Genomic DNA, 14,125 nt, shown 5'->3' with positions numbered 1-14,125 from the left:
TGCCGCTCTGATATTACTCGTCCATATATTTATACATTCTTAATTCCATTCCTTTACTTAGATTTGTGTGTATTGGGTATATGTTGTGAAATTGTTAAATATTACTTGTTAGATATTACTGCACTGTCGGAGCGAGAAACACAAGCATTTTGCTACACCTGCAATAACATCTGCTAATAACGTGTATGTGACCAATAACATTTTATTTTTGACAAGCTTAGGACCAGCTAGGCTTTGGGAAGATGGTGAGGATCGTGATTGATTGGCAGGAGGTTTCAGGTCAGGTTGAGAACTCCAGTATCTAAGTGCCAGGTTGGCATTAACCCTGCAGGATCTAAGTGTGCGTCTGAAATGTCACCCTATTCCCTTTTGATCATGGCCACTTGGCAGCCCTGCATAGACAGCTAGACCAGGGCCAGGGCCAGGTGTGGGTTTGATACACCATTGACAGCCTTGCGCTGTCTAATTTGAGTTTTGGCTAGCATGCTAGGCGTAGTAATCTCTGAGGATCGGCAATTCTTTTTAGTAATGGATTTCATGGCCTTGTCATTACAGGCAGGCGTTGCTCCCTTGAATGGTTGTGTACTTAAAGGAGGAGTATCCCAGACACTGCTGAACCAAGTGTTTGTCATTTTCCTCCTCCTCCTCCTCTTCTAGCCTCACTGCCAGTCTGTTTGTGATATCATGTCAACTCAATGTCACTCATTGTCATGCCAAACAAACTCCTCCACCTCTTCCTTCTCCTTCTTGTCCTCCTCCTCATTATCCTCTTTATCCCCCACCTTTTCCTTTCCGCCTTCTCCACCTCTTCCAACTACCTTCTTCTTCTTCTTCTTCTTCTTCTTCTTCAATGACAGCTAGCCTGATACATATCCATTGTTGTCACTTTTCCTAGTTATGGCACAATAGGGAATGGAGGAGCAGCAGCTTTCTGTCTTGGCCAAAGATTGATTGATAGCCTACAGAATATTTAAAAAACTGTTGGTACTGCTTTTGCTATGGTTTTCTCAGGGCAGTTGTCTCAGATCAGAGTGATGCTTACAGTTTGACAATGTTTGAAATGAAAATCTATGTGTCCACCTTCACAATAGATGGATCTCTTTAAAGTGAATGGCCAGTAGGTCTTATGCTTAGAACATTTAAGCACTACTACTGTATGTACAGGACGGGAAGTGAATATCTTTTGTTCTATAGTTCCAATAACCTATAGGGGTAGAGGTATGTGTCTGTGTCACGTTCTGACCTTAGTTCCTTTGTGCTGTCTTTGTTTTAGTATGGTCAGGGCGTGAGTTGGGGTGGGCAGTCTATGTTTTTTCTTTTTTCTATAATTTGGGATTTCTGTGTTTGGCCTGGTATGGTTCTCAATCAGAGGCAGCTGTCAATCCAATACTTAGGTAGCCTGTTTTCACCCTTGAGTTGTGGGTGATTATTTTCTGTTCTGTGTTTTGCTTCACTGTACAGGACTGTTCGTTTTTGTTGTTTTTTTGTTTTTGTTCAAGTGTTCAGTATTCATATTAAATACAATATGGACACCTACCACGCTGCGCATTGGTTTGACATTTCTTACTCCCCGTCACAGGAGGACGAAGACAAGCGTTACAGTCTGTCTCGCTTGTGTGTGTTGTGTGCTTGCGTGCTTATTGTGTTGCAGACTGATCATCAGATATACAGTAAATAAATCCTAAGCCTACACTCAGCGACGTGTTTTGTTCTGTCTGGTTAGAATGGACTTGAGCTCAAATCTGAGTAAATAGTCATTACTAATTCATATCCTCTTTTTTGTAGTTGTCTGAATCATTTTTAGCATGTGGGATGCTACATGCCATGTGAACATCTCTAACAAATGTTGTGACTTAACTTTCATTAATCTGATGACTGTTATTTATTTAATCCACTAACTATGTTTAATTGTTACCCAATTAAATTAATCATGTAACAATTTACTCAATAGGAATTTAGGGCACCACGTAAGACGTTGTTTAACCTCTTGAAACTAGAGGGCACTATTTTTATTTTTGGAAAAATAACGTTCCCAAAGTAAACCGCCTATTTCTCAGGACCAGATGCTAGAATATGCATATAATTGACAGCTTAGGATAGAAAACACTCTAAACTTTCCAAAACTGTAAATATATTGTCTGTGAGTATAACAGAACTGATATTGCATGCGAAAACCTGAGGAAAATCAAACCAGGAAGTGGCTTCTATTTTGAAAGCTCCATGTTCCATAGCCTGCCTTCACTCCATTTAAAGGGATATCAACCAGTTTCCTTTTCCTGTGGCTTCCTCAAGGTGTCAACAGTCTTTAGACATAGTTTCAGGCTTTTATTTTGAAAAATGAGCGAGAAAGATAACATCGCATCAGTGGATAGCTGGGTGTTCGCAGAATTTTGCTTGCGCAACAGAGTGGGGCAGCCATTGTCTCTCCCTCTCCTATTGAAAAAGCGACAGTCCCGGTTGATATATTATCGATTATATATTTTCAAAACAATGTGAGGATTGATTATATAAAAACATTTGACATGTTTCTGCGGACATTACGGATACTATTTGGAATTTTTGTGACCGCTCGAGCCTGTGGATTTCTGAACATAACGTGCCAAACAAATGGAGGTATTTTGGATATAAAAATAATCTTTATGGAACAAAAGGAACATTTATTGTGTAACAGGGAGTCTCGTGAGTGCACACATCCGAAGATCATCAAAGGTAAGTAATTTAATCTATTGCTTTTCTGACTTTCGTGACCATTCTACTTGGCTGCTAGTGTTTGTAATATTTTGTCTACTGAGAGAGATGTTCTTACATAAACGCTTGTTATACTTTCGCTGAAAAGCTGTATTGAAATCTGACATGCCAGGTGGATTAACAACAAGCTAAGCTGTGTTTTGCTAGATTGCACTTGCGATTTAATAAAAATTAAATATTTTTAGTAATCTAATTTGACTTTGGCCAGCGGCCAAAAGCCAGGGAAAATGCAGAGCGCCAAATTCAAATAAATTACTATAAAAATCTAACTTTCATTAAATCACACATGCAAGATAGCAAATTAAAGCTACACTTGTTGTGAATCCAGACAACATGTCAGCTTTCAAAAAGGCTTTTCAGCGAAAGCAAACAACGCTATTATCTGAGGATAACACCTCCGTAAACAAAGAGAGAAAGCATATTTCAACCCTGCAGGCGCGACACAAAACGTAGAAATAAAAATATAATTCCTTTCCTTTCATGCCTTACCTTTGACGAGCTTCTTTTTTTGGCACAAATGGTCCTTTTGTTCCATTAATTCCGTCTATATATATCCAAAGTGTCAATTTATTTGGCGCGTTTGATCCATAAAAACCAACTTGAGCAACGTGACTACAAAAAATCTCAAAAGTTACCTGTAGACTTGGCCTAAACATTTCAAACTACTTTTGTAATACAACCTTAGGTCTTTTTTAAATGTAAATAATCAATCAAATTGACGACGGGATGATCTGTGTCCAATACAGGAGTAAAAAAACTGTAGCGTGCTTTCTGGTCTCGCGCCTCTATCTAACAGTACACTTGAAGTGATCCTCTTTCAAGTTGGCCGTACTTCTTCATTACACAAAGGAAAAACCTCAACCAATTTCTAAAGACTGTTGACATCCAGTGGAAGCGATAGGAACTGCAAGAAGGTCTCTTAGAAATATCATCTGGATGTGAAAATACTGCCTCCTGTCACCAAGAAGTTAACCGATGTTTGTGTTTTCATGAATGTTTATTATTACTATTTTTGTAATTTGAATTAGGCACTCTGCAATTTCACTGGATGTTGTCGAGGTGTGACACTAGCATCCCAATGATCCGAAAGAAGTTAACACAGTGTCCAAAGAAGGGCAGGATGTATACAGCATGGTGTCTTCTGTGTAGAGGTGGATCAAGAAATCGACCGCAGCAAGAGCGACATCATTGATATATACAGAGAAAATAGTTGGCCCGGGAATTTAACCCTGTGGTACCCCCATAGAGACTGCCAGAGGTCCGGATAACAGGCCCTCCGATTTGACACACTGAACTCTGTCTGAGAAGTAGTTGGTGAACCGGGCGAGACAGTCATTTGAGAAACCAAGGCTATTGAGTCTGCCGATAAGAATACGGTGTCGAAAGCCTTGGCCAGGTTTTATCGATGGCGGTTATGATATCATTTAGTACCTTGAGTGTGGCTGAGGTTCACCCGTGCACAGCGGAGAAGGTACGGTGGGATTCAAAATGGCCAGTGGTTTGTTAACTTGGCATACGAAGACTTTGGAAAGGCAGGGCAGGATGAATATAGGTCTGTAACAGTTTGGGTCTAGAGTTTCACCCCCTTTGAAAAGGGGAATGACCGTGGCAACTTTCCAATCTTTATGAATCTCGGACGATACGAAAGAGAGACTGAACAGACTAGAAATAGGGGTTGCAACAATGGCTGCGGATAGTTTTAGAAAGAGAGGGTCCAGATTGTCTAGCCCAGTTGATTTGTACGGGGGTCCAAGTTTTGCAGCTCTTTCAGAACATCTGCTATCTAGATTTGGGTGAAGGAGAAGCTGGGGAGGCTTGGGCAAGTAGCTGCGGGGGGTGAGGAGCTTTTGGCCGGGGTTGGGGTAGCCAGGAGGAAAACATGACCAGCCGTAGAGAAATGCTTATTGAAATTCTCGATTATCATGGATTTATCGGTGGTGACAGTGTTTCTTAGCCTCAGTGCAGTGAGCAGCTGTGAAGAGGTGCTCTTCTTCACCATGGACTTTACAGTGTCCCAGAACTTTTTGGAGTTAGAGCTGAGGGATGCAAATTTATGTTTGAAAAAGCGACATATTTGCGGGGACTATTCAATGATTGTGCAGTACGCCACAGGATGTTTTTGTGCTTGTTGAGGGCAGTCAGGTCGGGAGTGAACCAACCTGACTATATCTGTTCTTAGTTCTATATTTTTGGAATGGGGCATGCTTATTTAAGATGGTGAGGAAATTACTTTTAAAGAACAACCAGGCATCCTCTACTGACGGAATGAGGTCAATATCCTTCCAGGATACCCGGACCAGGTCGATTAGAAAGGCCTGTTTGCAGAAGTGTTTTAGGGAGCGTTTGACAGTGATGAGGGGTGGTCATTTGACCGCGGACCCATTACGGATGCAGGCAATGAGCCAGTGATCGCTGAGATCCTTATTGAAAACAGCAGAGGTGTATTTGGAGGGTAAGTTGGTCAGGATAATATCTATGAAGCTGCCCATGTTTACGTTAGAGAGAGAGAAACAGAGATAGATCATGAACAACGGCTGTCACGTTCTGACCTTTATTTCCTTTGTTTTGTATTTATTTAGTATGGTCAGGGCGTGAGTTGGGTGGGCAGTCTGTTTGTTTTTCTATGATTTGGGTATTTCTATGTTTCGGCCTAGTATGGTTCTCAATCAGAGGCAGGTGTCATTAGTTGTCTCTGATTGAGAATCATACTTAGGTAGCCTGGGTTGCACTGTTTGTTTGTGGGTGATTGTCTATGTTGATGGCTTGTTTTAGCGCAGCTCGCATTAGCTTCACGGTTGTTATTTTGTTTACTGTTTTTGTATAGTGTTTCAGTGTTCAGTTCTTTCTTTAATTAAACATTCAACATGGACACTTACCACGCCGCATTTTGGTCCTCCGATCCTTCTCGCCTCTCCTCTTCAGATGAAGAGGACGACCGTGACAACGGCATTCAAACACGTAAATACAAACATTTCTTACTCCCAATGGGCGGTTGTTAGTGTGCAAAGTAAATGGTTACTGTGAGCGTAGTTTCTAAATGTACGATAAGTGTTTCTTTCCCTTTCTCTCTATTTTTCAGGTTAATTCAAGTTTAATTTCCTGATAGCCTATACAGGTATGATTACTTATTAACATTGATTAATCAATGACATTTGCTTTTGCCAGCTCATTGAAGCCCAACTCCTACAGTACTGATCCAGTATTGACGGAAGTCCCGCCTTTGCAGGAATTCCGTGTGGTTTCAGTTTTCAGTGGTAAGTGACCCCTTGTGGTGAATAATTGCCAGAAATGTTTAATAATGAAAAGAAATCCACTGTGACGCCCAACGTCTTCTCACATTTGTAAGAACTGGTTACACTTGAATAATATCCAACCAATCTCAACTGATTGGATATTTTTGTCTCATTAGATGGAACAAGGAAGTTAAATTGGCAGGTTGTTCATTTGGATAGGGAACAAATTCATTTGTTCCAACCCATGAGACATGTCAATCTTAACCTAGACACAGCAACACTTTCAGGTTAATTAAAATTTAATTCCCAGAAAGCCTATAAAGGTATTAATCATTAGCATTGATTAATCAAGTCAATTTGCTTTTGCAATTTCATTGACGTTCAACCCCCACATTACTGATCCAGTATTGATTATTCATTCATGTCTATAAATAGATTAAATCCTTTTTGCAGCTTCCAGCAACTCAAAACCCAAACTTTGAATTTAAAAACAAATTATTATTTTTTTATAATGTGCAAGCTATCAGGGGGAGGTGGTCCCCATTCCCCCGCTAATTAGTGAACCCTCACCCATAGAAGGCTTGATCACTGACCTCAGCAGAGATATAAAACCAAACTATGCCATAAGCAAAAAAACAGCAGAAATTGTGAGACGTCCTCCAAAATAAACCACCAGGCACAGGCCTTGTAAAGGTTCTCTCCAGTTCAGCCCTGATGTATGGCCGCCAGCAGAGATTGACATCGTTCCAGTACAGCAGAAGCACAAGCAAGAAACGGTTGGCGCGAAGGGACAGGTGGAGAGAACCGGGAAACTAACGACAAAAGCAGAAAAGGGAAAAATACTGCTAGCCATGGAACTGCGTTTAAAAACATAACAATTAAAAGTCATGATAAATACTTATAACGACAAACAAGCACAAACTCATCATCCACCGGAACAACTCGTTTTAGCCAAATCTAAACACATTGAAGTCCACGCAAAACTAGATAAATCGGACGAGTTATCTACAAACGGGCACGCAACTTGATAACATGCATGCAGTTTTGATGAACGGAATTCCAGAACAATCACGCGGTACATTGTGACTACCTAACCAAGCATCCGAGCTCGCACCTGGAGCTTGGTACACGAAGGAGTGAAGACGACAAAAGTTTTCGGATTTTGCCTCTCTTAGGTGTCCCTCAGTCTTCTTCTCTTGGACATTCGGCACAGAGTAGTATGGTGCCTCCTCGCCGCCAAAGCCACTTGGCAAGGAACGCCTTGACAAAATCGTCAAAAACCTCTGCACCTTTGACCCCGTTCCAGGGAAGCCAAGCGAGTCGTTAACAGACAGAAGATGCCTTGGATGGCTACCCGAACGCTTCCTATACTGACAGGCTTTACCTGTTGAATACAATGTCGACACATGACAAGGTTCATCCGTCTACAACAGCAACACGTGCAAAACGACTATGCAAAACTTGCCACGGCTTTGAAAATAGAATTCAGTGGTTCATCAACTTGCAAACAGGACAGCTAACACTGTCAAACAAGCTTGGAATGAACACCCACAAGCAAACTATCATTGGCTTCATTCACCTCACTTTGGCCTACTCACTGATACAGGAATGGAAGAGCTATTGCCATTCAAATAAATTTTTCTGTTGAACATGTATCCCCGATTCATTAACTATTAGCCCTGACAGCTCAGGTTTTAAAGATTGAACAGGAGAAGTCACTCCAGTTACAGTGTGCGTTAACAGAGATAGGAGCGTTGAGTGATGACGCACAACAAAAAAGTATCTATCACGAAACCACGATACCAGTAACCACCGCGGTCAAAATAGCTGTAAAGTATGTCATCAGCAAAATGACTACCACTACAATCAACCTGACCTCTACGTTCCTGCACCCCACCCACACGAAGTGTTAAGGCAAAATGGTAAAAAAGGTTCAATGGCGACCGAAACATAGACCAATACTCTCTAGAAGCTCGGCTAATACCAGCACAAAAGCGCCAATTGTTTTTGAAAATGGCAAAAAGGTAAGTCACCATAACTAGGTGTGGATTTGCTGGACAACAGCTCCGCAAAAATGAACTCCATTAGCAAGCACGGAAACAATCAAATGACTTCCGCTCTCACTTGAGACCCTCTGCAGGGCCCGCTCGATCAAGAAACAAGCCCACATGCTTTGACTATTGACTCGGATACAAATATTGCGAAGCACAAGGTTAACATCGCAATAGCCAATTCCACTCTTTTAAACATGAACACAATTGACACATCATGTCGATATCAACATTCACTCCACTTTGTGGGGAATATGACAACAAAACCCAACTCAAAGAGGCCATACCTGGAAACAGTCCTGGAAGACTGCTTAACCTGTGACTGCTTAACATTGTTCAATGATCTAAAAAGGGCTTTGAACCCAATGTGTCGGAACGATGCGACACTGAACTTCGAGGTTCCACTCAGACTACCTCGCCTCTCACAATGCGACTCATGCTGAAACTACACTTCCAAGACATATCGCTTGTTCACACTGTGTATGTTACCAGCCTCGACTGAACATCTGCTACTCGGAGCAGACTTGCTGGACAGTCACCCACAAGGAGTATCTGTCGACAGAACCCCTTGGGCAAAAGACATTTTGATACCTCTTGGTGCAGAATCGGACTCAGGCAGATATTAACATATCTCGTCACATTCAATCAGCAAACCTGATTGACTCTTATTTTCATGATTTCGAGCCAGCAGTCACTGAGTGAGCAACTTCCCTCCTTTTGGAGGCATGCGATGCTGTCATTAAATTAATTTCTCTTGTCCTCCAGACACTTCTCAAGCACTGCGACCATCTCAGGAATAAAAGCATCAATGTGCAGAGTGAACTCTGCATTCGATTATACACTTTCCACTTTGAAAGGGAATCTAACCCCTTTCTATGACATCAGTCCTGCCACTGACCCGATGACTCTGCCATATCGCAGAAAAACATCCTTGTCTCAGTTCGCAGGTGATGGAACAGTTGCCACATGCAACTGGTGACTGGCATGCCAAGACAGTCTCGTTTTGAGGCACAAACACACAGAGATTTGGTTAAAAGATTACAGCCAGTCTAGTAACAACGGGTCCAACACTGTACGAGACCGCCTGATCAGGAAACAAATTTTGTTGTAAACTTCCCCACGAGAACATAGAGGAGCAGACAAGACCCTCGACGGGGTTAACCTAAGAATATATCTGATATATCACTGAGGTATACCACACTGGTCATAAGTGGACTTTCCACCTCCAAAAACAAAATGGTGACAATAATCATTCCGTTCTATGTGTAGTCTCAACTACAATGCAACTAGTAAAATGCTCTAATCATTTGTTCTGGTAGGGTAACATTTCTGAATGAATTGGTAGGGAAGCTGGTTCCTTTGGGTACCAGTACCAATGCCAGCAACAGTCAGTCCAACCACAATCAGTAAGAAGGTTAGAGATCTATCAATTCAAATTGCCATTGATAGAGGAGGTAGTAGTCACTCAGATTGCAACACGTGGAAGGGAGTCTCCAAAACACTCTTCTGATGGATAACACACATGCCTCTAACAAATAGAACCCTCCATTCAGGAGGAACGTTAACTTGTAGTCATGAACAATGACCACAACGACTGGTTCAGTGCTTATAGAGTACTTCCTTCACGAGGTTAGCCCCTCCATGGATAACATAGCTATGAGATAGACTCCTTCATACCTATCGCCACTACAATGGTGTAAGACACATTGACTTGCAGTAAAACCACTAGAGGTCCCCTTGGCATATGACTTGAGCTCGGCACCAATTCTTACAGAGACACAGTTAATGACACTGAAATGATCTGATGAAGTCAGACTCATTCTGAACAGGTTGCAGCCTGCTATGATACTTGGTTTTCGTTCCCTTGGCATGTGCAAGCATAAACGCACATGAACAATGGAACATTTAAAGAGGAATTATACTAGGATCACTTAAGGGTTCGAGCAAAATACCAGCCTTGGTAAAGTTACAAATTTACTCTGAAGCCCTTTCACTCTACAGCTACATTAATCACCCGTTTCTCCCCATGGGTCCATAGGTGATCCCTGTAGACTGTCCAAAGTTGGTGCCTTACAGCTGTAGGCTTATCATGTAGTTATCAACTTAGGATGGTGCCATAAGCAACACACCCCTAAGTAGTTTCGTCCTAGATGTGACATTAGACAAAATGTCATGATAGAGTCATTTAGCCAAGACCGTGGACGTATATAGAATATATTCCCATTAGATGATTAAGGTGTGGTAACTATATTTTGTATATATTTAGTTTGCTTTTATTCATTTTTGTTTCATTTTCTTTGACACTTAGAAAGTGATAGAGCCACATACAAGTTCCCCATATAACCACCAGTTAGTGCCACAACACCGCCCATTTGGGGAAGAAATGTAATGATGTATTTGGTGATTGTTGTTAGTGAGTGTGTTGGTGAGTGAGTGCGTTAACGTCTGTCTAAGTTACATCCTAGATCCACAAGCTTGGACAACCGGACGGAACGGAGCTCCTCAAAAAGGACATCCCCTGGCCATTCTTGCGGAGGTCTGCAGCTTGCAGAAATCCTGCAGAAATCCTACCAGGGTAAACCAGCAGAAGGGGACTTCTACTATGATCCACAAACCAGGACAACTTGTGGTCATTTTTATGGTGGGTTGCAACTTGCAGAAGGTTGAACCCATCAGAGGAGGACTGTCATGGCTACATGTGAGGGTCCAGTGGCTCAGATCAGCTTGGCAGGGGTTGACAAATAACCAGGCCCTCACTCACCCATAAAACAGGGAAGCGGGGGGGCTGGGCTGATGCATGTGTAAAGTGAGTTTGGAACTTTGACCATCTACCCGAGGAAGAAAGGATACAAATCAACGTTTTTTTGTCACGTGCGCCGAATACAACAGGTGTAAACCTTACAGTGAAATGCTTACTTACCTGTTAGTCAGGCTTATTGAGGTAGTATGTACATGTAGGTATCGTTAAAGTGACTGTGCATATATGATGAACAGAGAGTAGCAGAAGCGTAAAAAGAGGTGTTGGCGGGTGGTGGGACACAATGCAGATAGCCCGGTTAGCCAATGTGCGGGAGCACTGGTTGGTCGGGCCATTTGAGGTAGTATGTACATGAATGTATAGTTAATGTGACTATGCATATAAGATAAACAGAGAGTAGCAGCAGCGTAAAAGAGGGGTTGGGGGGGCACACCTGTTCAGGAGTCTTATAGCTTGGAGGTAAAAACTGTTGAGAAGCCTTTTTCTCCTAGACTTGGCACTCCGGTACCGCTTCCCATGCGGTAGTAGAGAGAACAGTCTATGACTGGGGTGGCTGGGGTCTTTGACAATTTTTAGGGCCTTCCTCTGACATCGCCTGGTGTAGAGGTCCTGGATGGCAGGCAGCAAGAAGGTTACAACTGTTCAGAATGAGACTGATATGAGGTAACGATTAATAAGTGATCAATCTATAACTTATATATAACTTATATCTTCTAGTGATAAATTCAGGAGCTGGTAACTCGTTAAACAACTTCTTCTGTGGTGCCCCAAATTCCTATTGAGTTAATTCTCACATGATTAATTTAATCAGGTAACAATACACATATTTAGTGGATTAAATAAATAACAGTCATCAGATTAATGAAATTCAAGTCACAAGACACCAGTACCAAAAGTCTGTCTCTCTGTTTGTTACTAATAAAAATAAACATTGCCTTTTTTAACCAGTCTTAATAGAGGTTTATTGAACTTTGACTATGGTTATTAATTGATGACAAATCATCCACTCTCATAAAGATAACACTATTTTGTGCTTAGACTTGTTTAGGTGCAGTGCTAGCCTCATACAAACTTTACATTGTCTTGAATAATGGCTAAACGCTGTGGGCAACTGGAGTCAGTCATAGAAAATGTACTGAATGTTCAGCGTTTGTATTTCTTGATAAGATCAACAAAATCAGTCAGTGATTTCACACTTTTTTGAATCCAACCAAACAAAGATCATTATCAAATCAGACATAGGGATGCTCAAATACAGGTGGAAATCAAAGCTCAGGAGGTAAGTATAAAACCAGACAAAACAACCAATTTACACCATGAGGACACGACCAGAGTGGTCGAGACATACATGAAAGGTACAGTATGTAACTGTTGACTTGATTATGTGGATCAAAAAGTAAAATCGCCTATGGCAAGCCAGATGTATGAGGGACAGTTGGGAAAATCCATGTTAATCCTGTATGATCTGAAGTGCTTATGCCCCCGTGATGGCAGGCAGACAGACAGACAGACCAGACAGTAGCTAGCTTAGAGAGTTTTGGAAGGGTGAAGTGGAGCTTAGTTATTTTTCAGGGAAAATGATGTTCATGTGGTGTTTCTATGGGTTGAAAGAGAGTGGTGTGTGTTTGTGCATGTGTGTGTAAGCATTTGTGTGTCTGTGTGTGAGGAATGGCGTGGAGAGGGTCAGCTGGCCAGCCGATGGGGGCTTTTGCATAACTGTGCCATTAGATAAGGACAAGACCTGTCCTGCTGTCTCTCCAACCCCCCCCAAAAAATAAAATTCATAGCCTCCCCATTGGTTGAGGACATGGTCCTGTCCTCCTCTCCCGGTAAACCCCAGCCTCCCCTTCACAGAATGAGCCTAGCTATTGGTTAAGGACACACTCCCCCCAGCTTCCCCCATCTCCCCCAGCCTGATTGGTTAAGGACAGGACCGGTACTCTTCTGTGCTGTTTCAGCAGTGCTGCAAGGTTGAATATCCCAAAAGCATGGAGTACGTTCCAAATTGCACCCTATTCCCTATATAGCACAGGGATCTTTCCTGCAGCTCCCTCTCATTACCACACACAGTGCCCATCATAGCCCCTCTCAGTTCAGACTTGATTATACATTTCAGGCAAAAACGATAAACAAGACACTCACCTACATGTCCTGGCACTGAATATAGAACTCCACTTAATACAGAAAAATAGGAATTTCTAAGAGTAGGAATTTCTAACAACATTTCTGTGAAAATTTCTGTTAAGAAAATAATTGTATTGCCTTGTCATTGTCAGGTTGATTTGATTCAAAGTGTGTTTTTCTAGATGTCACATACGTTAACAGGAAACAAATGCCATAGAATGTCAATGGCCATTTAATATTCACAATATTTTGGGCCTCAATACGTAAGATCAATAAGTGTCATTGTATTCATCATGTTTTAATCCTTATACATCAATGTAAGAATGTTTGTATTCGAAGATTTAGAAAGCCGCAGTCATAAGTCTTTTTGTTCTTCCCGTGTTTTCTCTCCAAAAACAACACTACAACAGACACAATGTTCTTGTATTCATTCACACTCTGTTGTTCATAAATGTAGCTCACTTAGTTCTAGTCCACTGTCTCCCTGCAACCCATATGTGCAGCTAATTGGTAGTCTGTCTGCCTAACACAACTAGGAGCATAATGATACATAAAGATACATATACCTCATCACTAAGTGATGAGCAGCTAATTGGTAGTCTGTCTGCCTAACACAACTAGGAGCATAATGATACAACACCTCATCACTAAGTGATGAGCAGCTAATTGGTAGTCTGTCTGCCTAACACAACTAGGAGCATAATGATACAACACCTCATCACTAAGTGATGAGAAGCTAATTGGTAGTCTGTCTGCCTAACACAACTAGGAGCACAATGATACAACACCTCATCACTAAGTGATGAGCAGCTAATTGGTAGTCTGTCTGCCTAACACAACTAGGAGCATAATGATACAACACCTCATCACTAAGTGATGAGCAGCTAATTGGTAGTCTGTCTGCCTAACACAACTAGGAGCACAATGATACAACACCTCATCACTAAGTGATGAGCAGCTAATTGGTAGTCTGTCTGCCTAACACAACTAGGAGCACAATGATACAACACCTCATCACTAAGTGATGAGCAGCTAATTGGTAGTCTGTCTGCCTAACACAACTAGGAGCACAATGATACAACACCTCATCACTAAGTGATGAGCAGCTAATTGGTAGTCTGTCTGCCTAACCAAACTAGGAGCATAATGATACAACACCTCATCACTAAGTGATGAGCAGCTAATTGGTAGTCTGTCTGCCTAACCAAACT

Source organism: Oncorhynchus tshawytscha, linkage group LG20, assembly GCF_018296145.1.
Source record: "Oncorhynchus tshawytscha isolate Ot180627B linkage group LG20, Otsh_v2.0, whole genome shotgun sequence".
Taxonomy (NCBI): domain Eukaryota; kingdom Metazoa; phylum Chordata; class Actinopteri; order Salmoniformes; family Salmonidae; genus Oncorhynchus; species Oncorhynchus tshawytscha.
Note: the sequence above shows the minus strand (reverse complement) of the source record.